This window comes from Oxyura jamaicensis, chromosome Z (assembly GCF_011077185.1).
Source record: "Oxyura jamaicensis isolate SHBP4307 breed ruddy duck chromosome Z, BPBGC_Ojam_1.0, whole genome shotgun sequence".
Lineage (NCBI taxonomy): Eukaryota > Metazoa > Chordata > Aves > Anseriformes > Anatidae > Oxyura > Oxyura jamaicensis.
In genome coordinates, this window is record NC_048926.1 from 47,587,046 (window position 1) to 47,606,346 (window position 19,301).

The window sequence follows — 19,301 nt, forward strand, 5'->3', positions numbered from 1 at the left end:
GCTGAAGCATCTCTCACATTCTGATGCAAATAGCTTTACAGGTGAGTATTCACAGAGCCAGCAGTAGTTCAACGGTTAAGTTCAAGGCAGTTTAGCAATCTATTTTAATGGAAATGTCAGAGGGAAAACAGCACTTTGAAGAAAGAACCTTGGGCCATTATTTCTACTCTATTAATTCTTTTCAAGCCATCTTTTGTTAGTAAAAGAGACTCAAAGCATCATTTCCCCCTAAACTATTTATTTTTTTAAAAAAGAAAACAGCTGCTGGAACAAAACCGTTCAGCACCAGTCCCAACAACAAGCAATCATGCACTGTCTCCTATAAAATTTCTGGACTTTGCTGGTTTAACAGATCTTCATGATGAAGAAACCTGAGCCTTCCCATAGCCATGGTTACACTCCTAGCACAGCTCACCTGTCTCAGAAAATGAAAAATGACAACAAAATCTTGTTATTACAACTTGTTATTACAACTTGTTATTACCTTCTGAAGGTGACAAAATGACTGGTAAGTGCTTGCTTTGCTGTGTGGCCAGGGAACTCCTCCAGCTACACAAAGCAGAAGTCTGTCCTTTCACAGATGGGCTTGCTGCATAGGTTTGTAAGACAGAGCCTTTTCCACGTTAATACATTTGACTTACAGAAAATTATTTGCTGAATGAAGGTAAAGCTTTGTGTACTAAAAAAGAGGGGTGGGACACCGCAGTGCATGCTGCATGCCCAACAGTGCAAGATGTTCTCACTCCCTTTAGTTTAAATAGAGATGAAAATGCGCTCAGGAGCTTGTCCTTTAATTTAGCCTTCAATTTAATTACTCTCCTCCCCCCTTCCCTGTGCTGAAAATTATCTGGAATAACTCCTTCACTCACATCCACTGGGAAGTCATCCATAATCTAATATGAACCTGTTTTGATATAACACGAAGGGTAGAAGGAGCAAAAAACCCAGACAATGGCCTCATTTCCAAATTAGCTCAGCTCCATCAGTGTTCACTGGCTTTGATTAGAGTTGAGTGCTTTGCATTTTTGAGAAGTTAGGTCTCCTAATGCTTTAGGTTTGACTCCTAAAAATGAGCTATAATTTGCTTGAAAACAAAAACATTTAAGAAGTAATTCAGGAAGAAACCTGAAATGCTTAGTTACACAATTAAACTCTAATTAGAGTGGCCACAGGTCTACTCTTCGGTTTTCTGTAAAATTGCTGAAAATTTTCTAAGGTGAATTTAAACAAGTAATTTTCATTTTGGTATTCTTCTGCTCATGTTTTTAAATAAATGTATTATGATGAACTGGAGCAAAACACTGTGTACACCACTTGCATGAGTTTTCCATAATGCTTGTATTTACGGTGTCTAGAAACAGGGCAACTACAGAAGAAGAAACAATTAACAGAGCTCCTGTCAGTTTGGCAGGGCACAGCTGGAAATTGAGAGCTGTGAACCCCCCTGTTGACATGCATAATTTTAGTGCACAGGCAGAGAAAAGAGAAGAGACGAGATTCTGCTCTCTCAAAGGATCGAAAATTGAAATTGTTAGATAAAGGAACATTTCAGGATGCCTAATTGCTTGTAGTTTTTTTACATGGGTTGTTCACTAACACAAATTATTAAAGTGGGGAGTTGCAAAGGCTTATCTTACCATAGTAACTTACCACAGGAATGGTTTGGGTTGCAAGGGACCTTAAGGATCTAACTCCAACCCCCTTGCCAGGGGACAGGGACACCTCCCACCAGACGAGGCTGCTCAAGGCCCCATCTAGCCCGGCCTAGAACACCTCCAGGGATGGGGCATCCACAGCTTCTCTGGGCAAACTGCTCCAGGGCCTCACCACCCTCTGAGTGAAGAATTTCCTCCTAATATCTAATCTTGACTGTTACTGAGATGGAAAAACATCTGGCTCTCACATCGCCCACGTCAGTGGCATCCGATGAGTACTTGACAGACTTGTTGGAAAGAAATAGTGCTCTAGTCCACCTTCTTCCGGAAAAACACTCATCACAAAACACAAGCTCTGCAATGCGAGAAGTTGAGAAACCAGCAACAGAAAGAAGACTGCTATCTTTCCCATCCTCCAGGACACGTGCACAAAAGGAAACACAAAGAGGTATTTGTGAAAGTAAAGTTTCATCTTTCAGAGAAGTGAATTCAGCAACTCTTTATCACTACCAGATGAATTTTATGAATAATAAAACGCAACACTGAACACCCAGAGGTCAGTGTCTTCTCCCCCAGCCAACGCTGTAAAGCTGCAACCTGTATGTGGGATACTTGCCCAATCCATCTAAATTCTGGAATTTCCAAGTTAGGAAATGCCTGGTTTTGCAACCTTGATTTTGAAATATTTTTTTTTCCTTTTCTTCTTTTAATAAGTACTTACTTACATTGCCCAACTCCTGAATTCTGCTCGGTGTTGCACAAAGCGCTGGATGGATCTTTCCTTATCTTCTTGACAAATCCCCAGACCGCATGGCAATGAGCTGAGGCACCCACAGCACACAACATCACGGCTGGGGCTTCTTCACTCCCCAGAGAGGATCACTGGCAGCACAGCACCTACCCTACCTCCCCCAGCAAGGCAAGGTGGGCACAGGCCCTCCTGGTGTCTTCTCACATCTCCCTGCTCACGCCAAGTGCCCACAGCACTTCCCCATCTCTTCATGCAGCCCTGCGCTCTTCCTGGGGCAATCTTTTCTGGCAATGCTCTGGCGCTGCTCCACAGCAGGGCCCAGGTCCCACGCAGAGGGGCTGCAGCACTTCGGGCACTCTTAGACCAGTGCAGGAGACGGGACTGAGCGAGCAGCCCCAGGCAGCAGCGACCGGGCTGGGATGGGGCTGGCCAGCGGAGCGGCCACTGCAGCTGGAGGCAGCAGAGACACTGCCTGCCCGGGGAGAGGGCCTTGCTGCTGCTTGTCCAGTAAACGCCGCTCCTGGGCCTCCACAATGGCAAAGGCACTCACCTTTTACACCTAAGAACCCGCTGCACTGCCAGGGGAAAACTAAGGGAGAAAACAGGAACGCCGTCCCGTCATCTGCGTGCAATTACATTACCACAGGTGACACAAGCCTCGGTGAGGCTGCAAGACAAATGACCGCCTTCCTCTGGGCTGGAAGAAGGAACTTCAAACGCTCACAGTTCCCTCCCTCCCCAGTCAAATTACTTCCACATCTTCCGCCACCATGGCAGAGCAAAGGAGGTCTCACCTCACAGTAAGCAGCAGCTGGCCACCAGGCATCCCCTGCCCTGCCAGGAGCAAAAAAATCACACAGGCTTCCTGGGCAACTTATCATCTATTTTTAAGATAGATAAATACAACAATTTAATTACGTGCTTGCAAATGTAGTAGCGTTACTATGATGAGGGATAGGAAGCTCAATATGGGGCGACAGGCAAACTTAGAGCTGCTTCCTTTGGCAAAAAAGGGGAAGGTTAAAGGATTTATCTGTCAGACGGCATAAAATGTTTTCCCAAAATAATTTACTTCAAAGGCTTTAGGAAACTTTAACAGAATGCAGACCTGCTTCAATGTTTACTGATGCCTATTCGATAACAAAGATTTTAAGGCTCCATATGAAAAAAGCAAACCACAGAACCCCCACCGTGACACTTTGCTTAAACCTGATTTTTTCAATTTGCTTAGTCTTTGATTCCAAAAATAGAAGGAAAAGTTAGCAATACTTGTGTCATTACCTGTCAAAATTACAAAGAAACATACAACTCACCTTTGACAATTGAATCTTATTTACGTGGTTTATTTTAGACTGGTGTAAGGACAGACTGGAAATACCCCTTGCTTTAGATCTCATCCTTTCACAACCTGAAGCACAGTGCCATTTTTAGGCTGCCTGATGGAAAACATCATTTCTATCATCTTTTCTTTATTATGCAAGACAAACTGTTTGCGAAAGTAAGTTAAAACCTCAAACTAACAGACCAGTGTCCCTTTATGAATAATATAAATGAAGAGCATGGGATTATTTACATTTCAAACTATCAAAAATACTTTGTAGTTACTAGGTACTCACAAATTAGGTGAAGCTTTAAAGATAATTTGATGCATTCTTTACCTGCACCACAAAAGCTTGCTGGAGGATGGGTGCTAGTGCTAAAAGAGGACAAGAATTCTGAGGAAACTGAATTTCCTAGTTGCAGATCATGCCTAAAATTTTTAGGCTGAAACCTTCCATGAGGTCAGCTGCAGGGCTATGATCTTGTTGGGATCACCAAGATGTGGTGGGATGTCTCCCATGAGTGGAGCACTGCAATGATGTGATACAGGCTCTTTAGGAAGGTCAGGTTGGGATGATGGAGTCCTTTATGTGACAGCACACCTGAAAGCACGAAGCCCTGCCTGGGAATGGATGAGGAGCTGATGGAGACCTTACAGGTGAGACTGAAGAGTGGACAGGTAAAGGTGACATGATGCTGCAGGCCACTGGGCCAGAAGAAAAAGCAGATGAGGCGCTCTACAGAAAGGTGGAAGGAGCTTTATATTCTCAGGCTTTGGTCCTCATGGACCTTCAACTACCCCAATACCTGCTGAAGGGACAACACAGCAAGACATAAGCAATTCAAGAAGTTCAAGGAGTGCACTGATGATACCTTCCTCCTTCAAGTGACAGACAAGCTAACAAGGAGACCTGCTACTCTGCTGGACCTTGTACTCACCATTGACCAAGGGCTTATTGGGAACTCAAGGATCAAAGGCAGCCTTGGCTGCAGTGACCATGAGATGGTAAAGTTCAGAAGATCCTGAGGGCAGGGAGGAGAATGAAAAGCAAGCTCACAACCCTGGACTTCAGGAGAACAGACTTTGGCCACTTCAAAGATCTGCTTGGAAGAGCCCCATGGGGCAAGGCCCTGGAGGGAAGAAAGCTGTTGAGTATTCAAGGATGACCTTCTCCAAGTTCTAGAGAGGTCCATCCCTATGAACATAGAGTCACAAATGCCAGGAGTCCTGCGTGAATAAACAAGGAGCTCCTGGCCAAACATATATAACAAGGAAGCATGCAGAAGGTGGAAGCAAGGAGGGGTAAAACGTGGCAGGAACAGAGATGCTGTCAACTCCTTTGACACTCTCCTCCTTACAGTCTCCTCCTTACACTCTCCTCCTTTTACAAAAAAAAAAAATCAGCTCATAGGCAAGCTGAAGGGGCATGGGACTGGACAGACAGACAGTAGGGTTGATCGAAAACCATCTGAACAGCTGGGCCCAGAGAACAGCCATTTGTGGCACAAAGCCTAGTTGGAGACCAGTAACAGTGGTGTACCCCAGGGGTCACTGCTCCAGAATATTCATAGTCTTCACTGGGATACCTTAATAGCCCCCCCCCTTTTTTTTTTAAGCCCACATTTGTGGGCTCTTCCTAACTACTAGGAAAAAAAAAAAAACTGAAGTTACAAGACAAACTACTATGCTGAAAAAAGGCAGATTACTAAAAGACAAATTACAACACAACAAAAAAAAAAAGGCACCAAAGACTACAAAAGACAAATAGGAGATTATAAGTCTTATTTTTCAGATAACTATAGCTGGATCGTCAGAAATGCTGTTAGCCTTCAACTCTGAAAAGCAACGGGAAAGAGTATGCTTGCTTCTGTTTGTTTTGTCTTCGATTAAGAAAAATAAAAACTAACTCTGGTCTTGGAGAACTCAATCCCTGAGCTAGAAGAGGCTGTAAGCATTGTAGTGGGTCCTCAGTCTGGCTGTGCAAAAGAAAACTAAACAGAAGTTTTAAATGAAAACTACCCAGGTGATCAATGGGACTCATCTACAGCTGCTGTGCCAGCACCTTCTGCTAACGTGGATGTTGAGCTATGTAGCAAGCCCAGACAGAATTCAAGAGCTGCCCAAGGGAGAGCTGTATTTCACTGTGTTACGACAGCATCAGTGCTGTAGTAGGAATTGTTCAAATGACCAAGAAATAGGGTCCCTGAAGCTCCAAGTCCATCTTCCCCTACAATTTAAACATACTGTCACAACATAAAATACTGGTCAGCTTCTTCATTATTTATTCTTGGGCTTATTGGACTGAGTCAATCAAAATTATTTGAAGATGCTTACTGGCAACTAATGGTACTTTCAAAAGGCCACTGAATGTCTAAATCAGTTCTTATTTAAAAACAAAAACAAACAACAAAAAAGACTAGGTAAGACACCCAGCAACACTTTCAAAGATATATTTGTCTCAGAAAGCAACACTACTACGCCCTCAGACACCATCTTCTTAACACAGTACAGCTGCAACCCTGAACAGAACCTTTCAGTGGTAACCAAAGCACGAGTTAAGCATACAGTACGTTCCTGAGTGAAAGTCTCTTTCCTGATAAATTTATTGAGAAATATTTCAATCTAAAGCAAAACAAAATAATAAATCAAGCTGATTATGAAATCCTTATTTATGTTTGCCATACAAATTAGCACCCTAGTCTTCTTGCTTATATAGGCAATATATTTGTGTGATTAAGAAAGACACCCCCAATGCAGCCATTAAGAATCCCACTGCAGTAGCAGGGAGGGGTAACCCACATTTTCCCGTACCTGCCACTTCTTGGAGCCTCCTGCGCGCCGCTGCAAACGTGGAGTCGTCAGAAATCCTTCTTTTCTGCAAAGAGATAATAGGCGGAATTTGACATCGTTACCGCATAAACCCGAGGCACAATTTTTGATATGGGAATTATAATAAAACCTCCCCCAGAGGCTGGCTTTCATTTGCCAGATTCTCAGTGAGAGACTGCTTCTGACAGAAACCAGAACCAATCTATCTGTATCCCATGAGCCAAAATCCTGATACTGCATTTAATACCAAAAAAAAAAAAAAAAAACCACTACCAAACAAAAAACTGCTAAGCAGACCTGATAAAAAGCACACACACAAGCCTTTTTCAGCCACAGTTTGTTCTCTATCTCCCAAGGCAGCCAGTACAAAGTCAGTCAGAATTTTCATTGTGGTAGCAATTATTGATCCTCCTAAGCACCTGGGACTTCCCTTACGCTGGGACTGCACATACAGGGAAAGCTCAGGAAGTTTAGACACCGACCAGTCTCACAAACAATTAGCTTTACCAAATCCATACAGAGCAATTTCAACACTCCCCTGCATTACTAAACTTCTATTATGCACAAGTGCAGAGCAAGAATATCTGGATACTTATGATAAAACCTACTGCATTTGTATATATTTTGGTATAATCAGAGAAGAATGGCAGGACTACTCTGATGCAACCACAGCAGGAAACATTTATCTTAGTGCTTATTTTAGGTAACATTTCTAAATATGCAAACATATTGTTACCTCAGTTTGTATTCAGCATATAAATATACTTCCTAATGTTCTCCCTACAGAACTTAGAAGGGTATGGGCTGCTTGCAGGGCTGGTGCTTTTAAACACTAGTCACAAGGGGTCTGTGATTTGGATTTCAGCAAGCTGAACAGTAAGGGGGTCCCTGCAGATCTAAGCGGGAAGGAACTGCACCTAAACAATAACATTGTACACCTGAAGGCTCCCTTCTTGATCCAGAGGATTAGAGTGGAAGGCTGACAAGACAAAAGGCCCCAGACAAAACAAACCAGACCCCAAATTACAAGAAAGTGAGATCAATATTACATGGCAATACGGGAACTGAGATCCTACATGTTTGCTTGAAAATAGTGTCTGTCTGCCCTGTCCTCCAACAGCACACATTTTGTGATGGCCAGTGTATTAGCAGGTATCAAACAGCTACATCAGATCCACTTTTGCTGGAGAAAAGCGTCTCCTCTCCACAATTCAAAGTCATTTGGGATACTGAACAAGGAATGTCTGATTCTTTCCCTACAACATTTTTCAGACAAGATACCCCAGAGAAATCTTTTTCTGTGGCAGCATAGCTTGCCTGTGCTATTACCCACCAGTTATTTTTTGCAAGAAGCATATAAGCAACTTATTTTTGTTGCAAAACCAAAGCTATTGTCTATCTTTCATTCTGCTTGAGGAAAAAAAAAATTAAAAAACCGCAGGTGAACCGTGAATCATCCTGGCAATCACAAAGCTCTCCATAAACTAGCTTACATCAGATCATCTCGATGGCTGTACCTACTCAATACAGAAGCAAGTTGTTAAAATTTGTAGGAACTGCTACTTGCTGCCATAATAGGCCATTGATCCCCACGGTTGTTATTGTTAGCTGTGATTTCCAGGTCCCAGAGAGCTTCCTCACAGCTTATTGCTTGCAGAGCAAACAGGCATATCCATTTTAGCTGCAGGTAGATTAAAGGGAAAAGAAAATTCTCTTCTGCCTCCGCTTAGAGATGACTTCTAATATTCTGTGGCTTTTACAAGTACTTTCATTAGAATAAATCACTCACTTCTAAGTAGTTACAGGTAAATGCTAATTACTCGAGCAAACCTTTACAGCAAATAAGCTGACCAGCAGACTTCAGTAGTTGTTAAAATGGTTCATTACCGAAAAACCCCTTTCTCAAGAGGCAAGTAGCTCCAGGTTTCTCAGCTAAGATTGGCAGCAACAGAGGAGCTGAAAGCCTTGTAAGGGACAGGCAAGTGCCCAGGGACCAGACTAGCTTTCAGCAAGTGGATCTCCACAGAGGTAGGGACATGGAGAAAAGCTGCAAGGCTGCCCCAGCTCAAGAACTTGGCTCCTGCGAGCATTTCATTGCTCCTCAGAGCTTCCTCTTGAGAAGGGACAGTAGGAAAAGCCTGCAACCAGTTACCTGGTGGTTGTTGGTGTCCTTTGCACAGAACCCCACAGACTCAGGGCCTGGCGTGAGGGCTGCTGAACACCGAGGGAGGTTAGTTTGCAGCACAGGTAGGTTCTTGTCCTTTGATCAGGCCTCTGCTGGCTGCCTGTTTGGGCAACACCTGCTGTCGCACTACACAAATAAGTAACTCGTCACAGCTTGCCAAAAGCGATGACATAATTACACACTAATTCAACCGGGACTTGAATATTACATTAACATTCATGTAAATATTCCAAGTTTTCTGGCACCCTTCAGTCCTTTTGTTTGACCTGTATCTTTCATATGGAACTCCATAGCAAGCACTGCAAGAGCTCCCGAGCAACCTTACACGTTGCCAGGTTTTAAGATTGTGTTTCGGTGCAAATTTCAGGAAAAAAAAAAGACTGTTTCTTCTGGTAGCAATTACTTAAGATGAGGGTAGAAGTACACGGACAAAATAAATTACACCATGAAAAGCTCATTATTTTGACAACTGTGACTAAATCCTCAAAGATTAAAGAAAACACCTACGGGATTACAAATGAAAGACAGCCCGGAATACATTATGTAGAATAACATGACAGTCACCTTAAGGAAACTTTAAGTAAGAGAGCTGCAATCTTTCACATATATGTGCGTGTGTGTGTATTTATTTATTCAAGGATCTCCTTCTAACCTTTCAAGCTTCAAAACACATTAACCTATTGCAATGTACTTCTGACTGTCACAGACAACTTGCACTAAAACCAAAAACTTGTACTACTTGTACTACTTCCTTCTGTGTATCAAATACTATCAGAAGCATTTCTTTAATCCTTTATTCAGGCTTATAGCTTAGTGCTGAACTAGGTCCAAGTGACTAAATGAGAAAAAAGGAGAGAGGAAACACAGAAGAAAGCTGGCTTAGTTTATAAACAAGTTTTAATGACTCAAATAGCTCTTTGGGAGATGAAGGACCCAAATTTTAACTTTGGAAATGTTTGTATTATTACAGCATCATTTATCTGCCTTGCCAAAATATAATTTGCAGATCAATACCCTTGATGACTGCAAGTGGAGGTGCTTTTGCTACCTATACCTCAAGTGAGATACAGCCTATTTGTGGGCTAGCATTCTTAGAAGACTATTTTAAACGTGTGTGCGGAAACCGCATGTTAGGCAGACAAATTGCTACGAACAGCTCGTTTACACAGAGCGTGCTAAAAATGCTTCTGCGGCTACCTTGTGTGATTTTAGAGTTCTACAATAAAATAACTACATGAAAAGGTACGTTAGAGTACAAAATTTAAGAACTGTACCTATCAGCACTTTATTTTAGTGATTTGGTATTTGTCAAATCAAAACACATGCTAGTTTTCCATAATTTATTTCCATAATTATTTCCATAATTCCTGCCCTCTCATGGGACTGGTCAGCTTGACCTCACCTGCTCACCACTTGTGCCAGATATCTGGGGGAAATAAAGTCAAGCAGCAAAACACACTTCAGAACTTACAAAGCAAAGCTTCACAATTTTTTCTTCTTTCCCACCCGTAAAGATTCACTTTCCATAAAAACATTTTTATTTCAAACAGCTACTTACTGGCTCAAAGTCCCCCAACTTTTTCTAAACTTTATGTTGAAGATGCATTTGCCTTGTGCTTGGCTTTATGTGAACATGCTTCGAACTACAGAAGAGCATTGTGCTAATCCAGGTTTTGTAACAACAAAGCAAAAAAGCCCTCTTATGTCTCAGTCATTTTAATTTAGCCCGAACTGGAATGGGACCGTCAGCTTTCAGTTCCCCCCCAGTACCCTGACACTCCTCAAATCTCAGAAAGCTGAGAACAAAACGGAGACTACTACTGAGAGAGAGCAAAAGAGAATTATGGGTCCCTCCTGCATCTGAATGACAAAATACAAATACAGAGACCAGGCCAGCTAGTACTGCTAGTTGCAATGGAGTTCCTTCGTTTTTAAGGATGTTGACAAAAACTATAATTAACAAAACTAACTTCCACAATACCAGGTGGAAGCATTCGTGATGTTATCTATGCATCCCTACCCTTCTTCAATAAAGGCTTTGAGTGTATTTCGTAATTTTAACCTTCCTGCAGATATAATATTATACAAATGTCTACTCAAAACCATTTGAATAACATTTATTAAAAGCATACTAATGGTTTTGAATCAAATGCTAGCAAAACAAAAAGACAACAGAATTGCAACTGTGTAAGACCAAGAGCAACAGAGCACTAGTGAAAGGAAAGGAGGAAACAACTGCACAAAGATGACAGCAGATACCAGCACTTAGATTTGAGACTGAACTTTTTAAGCCATCACTTCAGGGACATGTAAAATTTATGTGTACTCACTATAGGGTACATTTGCTTAGCAAAGCATCAAGAGAATATTTTAAATGTTCGATTACGTGCCCTTTGAGAAGCAGAGGTCACTAAGAGCGTACCTGTATTCAACATATCTTTAGCCCAAAAAGGTTAGCACGAAGGAGACGATTACCTCCTTCCACCCTATAAGCATCATCCATTATTATCCTAAAAAGTCTCCTTTCCCTCCTATCAGGAAAGGAGCAATACATAAAATGATTTGCTGGTTCTAAAATCTGATCAAGAAGAAACAGCAGACGAGCCTCCAAATACTTTTAAGTATTCACCACTTTCTGGTTAATGTTCTGTAGGAGAATGAATTGATCACACTTCCAAAACAGTGTTTTTTTTTTGTTTTGTTTTTTGTTTTTTTTTTTTTAAAAAGGCAGTCTGTACTGCAACCTCTGCTTCACGGATGTCTTATCCGAATGGACTGTCAGCTGCCAGTTTCGTGGAAGTGCCTCACAGTATTCAACAGGTAAGTGAATGAACTTAAGTTTTTCCATATTCACTATGACAATATAGCAACCTAGAAGAACTAAAATTTAAAAAAAAAATATGTCGAAGCTAAAGCAGTAACATAATATGCAATCTTAATATTTAGAACACATCTTTTGTAGCTTTTCAACTATTTATTACTCAAACACTCCTTTTGATTTCCTACAATTTTTTTTTATACAAAGTGCCTTATCACTGTTTATAGGTGATAATGTAAATAATGTTCAGATATCTCATGAATGTAAGTCTACAAAACACCCAGGTGCTACTTCACGTTGTTCCACACCAAGCGGTTTTCAACGCTGTCTTGGTATTTTTTTCTCTCCCTTGCCTCGAGAAACGCATGGATTCTTCCAAAAAGTGAAGGCAAAGAGAAGACATGAAAACGGGGTCTTTAACGCACTAAGAACGGAGTTCACACTATCACGATGCTGTATAATAACCTTATTCTTCAGTAACACACACGCTTTTCAAGCTTTCAAAAGAGTTAAATAAGTTATGCCAGGTACAGACCCTGAAGTTTTCTGGATCTGAAAGGAGGCAAATACAAACCACTTTTTCCACAGAGCACAAGCTTTCAGTGCCAAAGCATCCAAGCATCCTCAGCTAGTCTGCCCATTCAAAACAGCCAACTGATAATGAACTTGTACATACCCACACGCCCTCTGAGCAGTATGCACTGCTCAGGGGAAGTCACAGCGATGAGGCCAAATGCAAAGACAACTCAAACCTGAAAAGTACTTCCAAATCACTGCCTTTTTGTTTGTCTGGTTTGGTTTTGTTTTCTCTGAAATAAATCAGCAGTAGATGGAGAAGGAGGAGAAGAAAGAATAAGTTTTATCTCAGTATGCATGATAAAAAACAGCTCTTCTCTACCCTGTGCAGCAAAACGTTTTCCAGCTTCCCACAGAGAAGTCTTGGTAAAGGTTACCTGTCTGTCGCGAGTAAAGGCTTCTGCAACGAAAACAAACAGGGAACTTCATTTCAAGGAGTCACAGAGACACTTCCTGGGTTGTGTAAGCTACAGCAGCAGCCTCCCTGAGGGAGCTGCGCAAGATTGCTGAAGCAGGGAATTTGAACCAAGTTATTCTCAAAACAGAAGAGAAATAACAAAAACAAAACTTTGCTGTGCTTGACTGTATGAAATTCAGAAGCTGAACCACGCAGTAGTTCAACTATTAAAAAAACTATTAAAATTCACAGGTGGAATTTTCCCATTTTTTTTTGTAAAAACAAAACAAAAACACTCATGTCCAAACAAAACCCCAAGAGCTATAAAGAAAGGATTTCCTCAAGCTTTACAAGTTATGTAAGGACATCTCTGACTTAGGGACACAGGTAAAAATCTGTTGTGCTTCTGAACATCCTTATCTTACCGATCATGCATTACTGCTCCCTTATCACACACACCCCTTTAAAAGTATCTTCTCTCTCACGTCCAATTGCACAGTCATATACATAAGGAGAATGTCATTGGACTGGTTAGGGTGATACTTCATATTGCCTTAAAAACATGCTCACTTAATGGCAAAACAACCGTGACGGACTGCAGGAAATTTGGACATTCCTGGGTCCTCCTGTACTGCATTCCCGGTTTCACCTGGGACCAAGAACTGTGACACCCAATTGGCAAATGAATCTGCAGCAATAATTTGAGCCTTGGGCTTCAGAAGCGGAGGGAAGGCAGACTGCCTCCCATGTTTCACTCCGCTGCTCCTGCTGCCCGCTACACACGGACAATTTTCCATTTGGCATGAATCAGCGTGGCTAAATTGGAAAAGCTGTATGCATGTATGTTGGAGGAGCTACAAGAAAGCCCTCTTTTGGAATGTTATTTTTTTCTTGATTAAGAAGAAAACACAAATGCATTTGTATAGAAGTTACTTGAAAAGCCACCATCAAGTGCTGTCAGTACTCTTTTCCAGGTACACAGATGAAGCCAGTGACCCCACGCAGATACCATGGCTTTTGTAAACTTTTTTCCCCCCTGCAACAAGTTTCAATACTCCCATTTCCATAAGAGAGAGAGGAAGGGAGGCTTGGAGAGATACATATAAAATGAATTCCTTCTTCCCCACAAGGTCATGGGATTCAAGTTGCAGAGCACACTGGCCCAAACCAAAATCAGCTGAGTTTCCAAACTTATTTCCACTAGGCTGCTCATCCCCATATTAACTGAAGAAATACAGGAACACCTTTTTCCCATCCTCACTTCCACTATCTGATACCTAACGCTCAGAGAACAAATTTGAAGATTTATTTTCAGATACAGGATCAACAGCCTCAAGCAGCAATGCAGTTTTCCCTGCACTGTTATCACCCCACGTTGTTGGCTCTCACACCTGGCCTGTCACCAGGTCACTGCCCTCTTCCCTACCTGCAGTATTTGGTGACCCTCTCTTCTATCCATATGCTCATCTACTTACAGTACAGTTAGGCTTTACAGGTCCTGGACATCAACTGGACACTGATAAGAAAATGTTGGAACACTCTAGTTTTACAGTTCCCATTACAAATCTACAAACACACCGGGGCGATTGGATTAAAAATCACCTTCCACTCCCCAAAATGGGACTGGAGGAAAGAAATTAGGTAACTGCACTGCTCCTTACAGTTAACAGGGGTCCAGCCTGATTACTGAAATAAGCCATCCTGCCTACCTGCTACCTCTGGCCACTTGAGCCATGGAGCAACCCGTTAGGGAAGTCAACTGATGAACTTCTACAGGTTAAAAGCAGCTCTGGGGGAAGAAGGGGTCGGGTTACTTTAAATCCATCCACAACGCCTCTTTCAGTAGCAGTGTTAGCTTTTGTCAGATTAAATGTATGTGCAGCAGCAGTTTTGAGACATTAAGTCTGAGCCTTCCTTGGAAAAATAGAGCAGAAAACCCAGTAAGTGCTTCACCTACTCAAGCCCTCCCAGCTCGCCTCAGAGCTAAAACAAGAAAAAGCAACCCAGAGATCAAGGCTCCTGGCCTGCAGAAGAAAACTGTGAAGAATTCAGGGCTGTCTGGGATTTGGCCTGTGATCTGTCCTCTCTGATGTGGCACAGCACCCGCTGGGGACTGAGCTTTCTCTGCAGGACTGCTTGCTGCAAGAGGTCTTGAAAGGAGGAAAGTCAGAGAACCACCCGAGGGCAGGGCTAAGTCCCCAGCTGTACATGTTGCTCTTTTCCTCCTGCAGCATCATTATGAAAACAATTTACTTTATTCTGCCAATGATGAGTAACAAACTACAGTTCCTTTTCATCAGCTAAAATCTGTCCACAAGGGAGTTACTCTTACGTTTACTTGCTTATTCAAGATGTTCAGCTTCCTCTGAAGCACTGGCAAGAGCACGTACTGTAGAACAACTGCGTGTCCCAGACAATCCCACGCAAATCAGGACGTACCAGGTTTTGGGTCAAAATTCAGAATTCACACCAAACTGCAAAGGTAGTTTTAAATACTTGAGACCTTTATAGGACGTGAGTTTCCATCTGCTGCTGGAGACTAATGATTACTTGGCAAGCACCATGGAAACGCAGTAAAATGGCTTCAAAATTTAAGAAATCATTGATTTGTCGTATCAAAACACCTAAAGCAAAGAGCAGCAGTGGTTAAACAGCAATCCTGGCATTTTTACTGCTGAAAAGCAACGCAACCAGACTTCTGAAAAGAGATGACTGAAAAAAAATTATTAGTGCTTTCCAGATAGCACAGGCAGAGGTTACTAATAATCGTTAGATTATTACACTGCCACTCACTAACCTTCACTATTTTTTAAACTAACTGTGCATAGGTGGGAGTCAGCACACTTCTGTGAAGAAATGATATATGCCAGCAACTACAAAAAAGTTTGTGCTCTGTTGCAGAATTCAATCAGCAACAACTCAGTTGGCTCGTGGTGACCAGCTCCAGGGTGTGAAAAAGCAACTCTGACTGAGACCGCTAACACTGATGCAGTGGCTTATCTTGCGTTACTACATCCACTCTAGGAGGTTACTTATGGAGCATCCATCATACCTGCTCCCACCTCAGTACCGTCCTTCCCTGGATGTTAGCAATGCAAAGGTGATTTTGACCATTAGCTATAAAGCGAGTGTTGGTCCATGCCCACATCACCTCCTTCCACACATTCAAAAGCATGGGCAGTATTAATGCTTCAGGTTTCACATCAAATTGTGTGTGAGCATGTCAGCAGCAGGATTAATAGAAGCTTTGCTTGTAGAACATTCTCATGAACATTACTGGGATTTTAACTCCTGCCAAGCCTAAAATGAGCTTTTCCTTATGCCAAATACATCTAGCAGAGGGAGTCACTACTACACTTGATGATTAACTTCTAAGAATCTTGTTTGCACCAACATTAAGGACTTTATGAAAAGAAAACATACTGACAGTCACACACCAAAGAGGTTCTGCCTCAAAGTTTGTTGAGGAAATGGATAATTACTGCAAATTTCCAGCCCTTGAATGCTAAGAAAGACAACAAAGTTTGATGTTTTTAGTATTACAGAAAAGCAGAACTGTAAAATCATACAAACACACTAGTCAGATGCAAGAAAAAATATATGTGCTTCCTTAGGGCTCAACAGTAAAACACTAAGACTTTCTCAGCAAAGCTGACCTCTGAACACAACAGCAGCTATTCATATCTTATCTCAAATCAGAAACCGATACCTAAGGAGATCTGACAGAGAACTTGATGGCAACTAACATTTTTAACTCTGAAATGCATTCAGTAGAGGTGCTCATGTTAACAGCTGTTTCCCCGTATCCCTTGATAGCTTTGAGTTTGGAAGCTACAAGTTGCTGTGGTTTCACACGGATGGGCAGCTCAGCACCACCACGCCACTCTCACTCTCCCTCCACAACAGAAAAGGGTGGGGGAAATATGATATTAAAAAGAAGCTCATGGGTTGAAATAAGGACAGCAAGATCACTCACCAATCACTGTCACTGACAAAACAGACTCAACACAAGACATTAATGTAATTTGTTCCCTATTGATAACAGACTACAACAGTGAGAAGCTAAATGCGAACAAGAAACACCTTCCCCCCCATATACCCTCTTCTTACCTCCTCCCCCCGAGCAGCACAGGGCAATGGGGGCTGCGGTCAGTCCCTGAGGCTTTGTCTCTGCCGCTCCCTCACGGTCCCTCCCTGCCCCAGCTCCCCGTGGGGTCCCTCCCACGGGATGCCGTCCTTCCCCAACTGAGCCTGCGGGGGCTGCCCACAGGCAGCAGCTCCTCAAGCACTGCTCCCACACGGCTCCGTACCACGGGGTCCATCCCCCCAGGAGCAAACTGCTCCAGCACGGGTCCCCCACGGGCAGCAGCTCCCCCCAGACCCCTGCTCCTGCGTGGGCTCCTCTCCACGGGCTGCAGCTCCGGCCCGGGGCCTGCTCCTGCGGGGGCTCTCCATGGGCCGCAGCCTCCTCCAGGCCACGCTCAAAACCTTGCCACATAAACCCAATACCGTATCACACCATCAGAAGACACGGAAACAAAAAAAAAGAGAACAGCCTAGACAGCCAGGTCCACTTCCTTGCTAAATGTCTCAGGACAGACAAAGAAAGAACTGAAGAATATATCGCCATCATCTATTTATATTGCGATTGCCATTCAAAACATCCTTCTCTTCCATAGGACAATTCATAGAGCAAGAAGCAAACCTTGTTTCCCATACTGCCTGAAAAAATAAAGGAGCCATTTCTGTAATTCTTTTTACTTTATTTTTTTCCTCCATGCTGATTCAAATCAGTTAAACTTTTAAGTTCGAATGTATCCGCAGAGAACTTTATTTCCTAAATTTCACGTGTTATGTGGGTGATTTCCTGAAATAGTTTAACCAGGTTTTTTCTGTGTGTGTTAAAATAAGTTCACATTTCATATTGCAAACAAAATGTTACTTGCTAAGCATTAGTTTCCTTTTCACTTTCCCTCCACACTTGCCCTATTTTTTTTTCTGATTGATATTACTAGCTTTAAGCTACTGGAAAAGTACATTACATCAAATCAAAATGCTGTCCAAGTATTAAATTATGGCCTTAGCTAATTTTATTTATTTGTGACTAGGGGAACTACTTACATTCTTCTTTCTAGCCGAATATTTAGACTCAGTGAAGGTGATTTTTTTTTTTCAGAGATCAAAATCCACTCATCTTTAAGCTTCCAAGAGGATGAGCAAGCTTGCTCTGGGAATTTAAGTCTACTGACAGTCCGCTTGTTTTTCTTATATAGCTTTGGCATATCTCTTAGAAGTTATCCATGGTATCCAGACCACAAGCTGAATATCTGTATTGCAGATTAACAACCATTAATTAGCTGTTTTGCTACTGCTTTTCTACAGTGAAAGTCTAAACAATGCGTTTCATTATTTTTGCTGCTACGAAAGCTGTCTTTTGTTGGCCTGGTTGCTCATGGTTCTCACTTACTGAGATAGATTCTAAATAGCATGTTTCATTTAAGTTTCCTTGTTCTTGAAGACTGCAGACATTTCTGCTAGGTAAAACTGCTTATCTTTAATAAAAGATTCACCATTCAGTAACAGAAGAAACTGTATAACAGTTTGCGTGCAAGGGTCTGAGAAGTCCACTGAAAAGTTCAGCTGACACTGCATACCTCAAGGCACCACACAATCTGCTCCCTACTGAACCCCAGATTTCCATGGCTGCCTTTTCACAAAGCCCAAACCTAGTTTATTCTGCAGAATATATATATATGTATATATATATAGGTACTGGGTACCTATGTTCAAACAACTTCTCTATCTTTCTAGTATGAGGGGATTCAAGCATTTTACTGTTAGCACCCTTGAGCAAGGGCACTTTGAAAATATCTGATTAGGTTGTAAGTTTTTAAAATTCTAACATGCTTTGAAAGACTGGTAGCACATCCAAAATTTAAGTGACAGCCAACAGTTATGCAATTTCACTGCAGCTGACCCCTTCCCTCAAGACTTCTAGCAAAACACTGTCACAACGTGGGTCCTCGTGGATGATATGAAGTGACATCACTCTTCAGCAGAAAAAAGCCCTTGCTCAAGTATCTTTCTGTTAGCATGGAACAAGGAATTCAAACATTAATATTTGAGAACACTTACTGAAATAAACCTTTTGCAAGACAAGCTCATATACAAGAAGTAAGCTAAAAGGTCAGATATTATCACTGTAACATACGTGAGATGCTTCATATTGTTGATGTATACTTATTTTCACCATGCTACTCCTGATACTGCTATTTACTACTGCTTCTCAGGATATGCAAACAGGTTGCTTCATTCTGCCTTTAACAATATTTTTTGTAGGATTCCTATGGGAATCTTTCCTGTCTGACATCAGCAAGGTTTCACAGGACACTTCCATGAGAAACCCAGAGTTTTCCTTAAAAAATGATGTCCTAAACACAACTGGGTCAGATCCCGACCAAGAGCTGACCTGGACTGCTGACTAACAATTTCTCACACCACTCTGTGGGTAACAGGTCTTTCCATCCAAGGCTCGGAACTTTCCTGTGGCATTTATTCCCTGCCTAGCACTTAGTTATGTTTCCAGCTTTTACAGGCATACGTTATTAGGATTAACCTTCCCTGATATGTGTCAGTGCAGTCATCAGCTCCATGCCTGAGAAACAGGGCAAAAGCGTGGGTTCAACAGCTTCACCTCCAAGGAACACAGTAACTGCATACCCAGGAGATGGGGACTATGGCTGTGCTCCTCAGCAGAGCGCTACACCAG

At 42.1% G+C, this 19,301-nt stretch overlaps 1 protein-coding gene across 4 annotated transcripts in view; it reads right to left on the bottom strand.

The window, feature by feature from the left end:
* The window catches only part of SEMA4D (semaphorin 4D), a 63,936-nt gene that overhangs the window by 38,744 nt on the left and 5,891 nt on the right, over nucleotides 1–19,301 (bottom strand). For all 4 annotated transcript variants that reach the window (XM_035309181.1, XM_035309183.1, XM_035309182.1 and 1 more), the window contains exon 2: nucleotides 6,539–6,602. The gene's annotated coding sequence lies outside the window, so the exon portion shown is untranslated. The remainder of the gene's footprint in view (nucleotides 1–6,538; nucleotides 6,603–19,301) is intronic.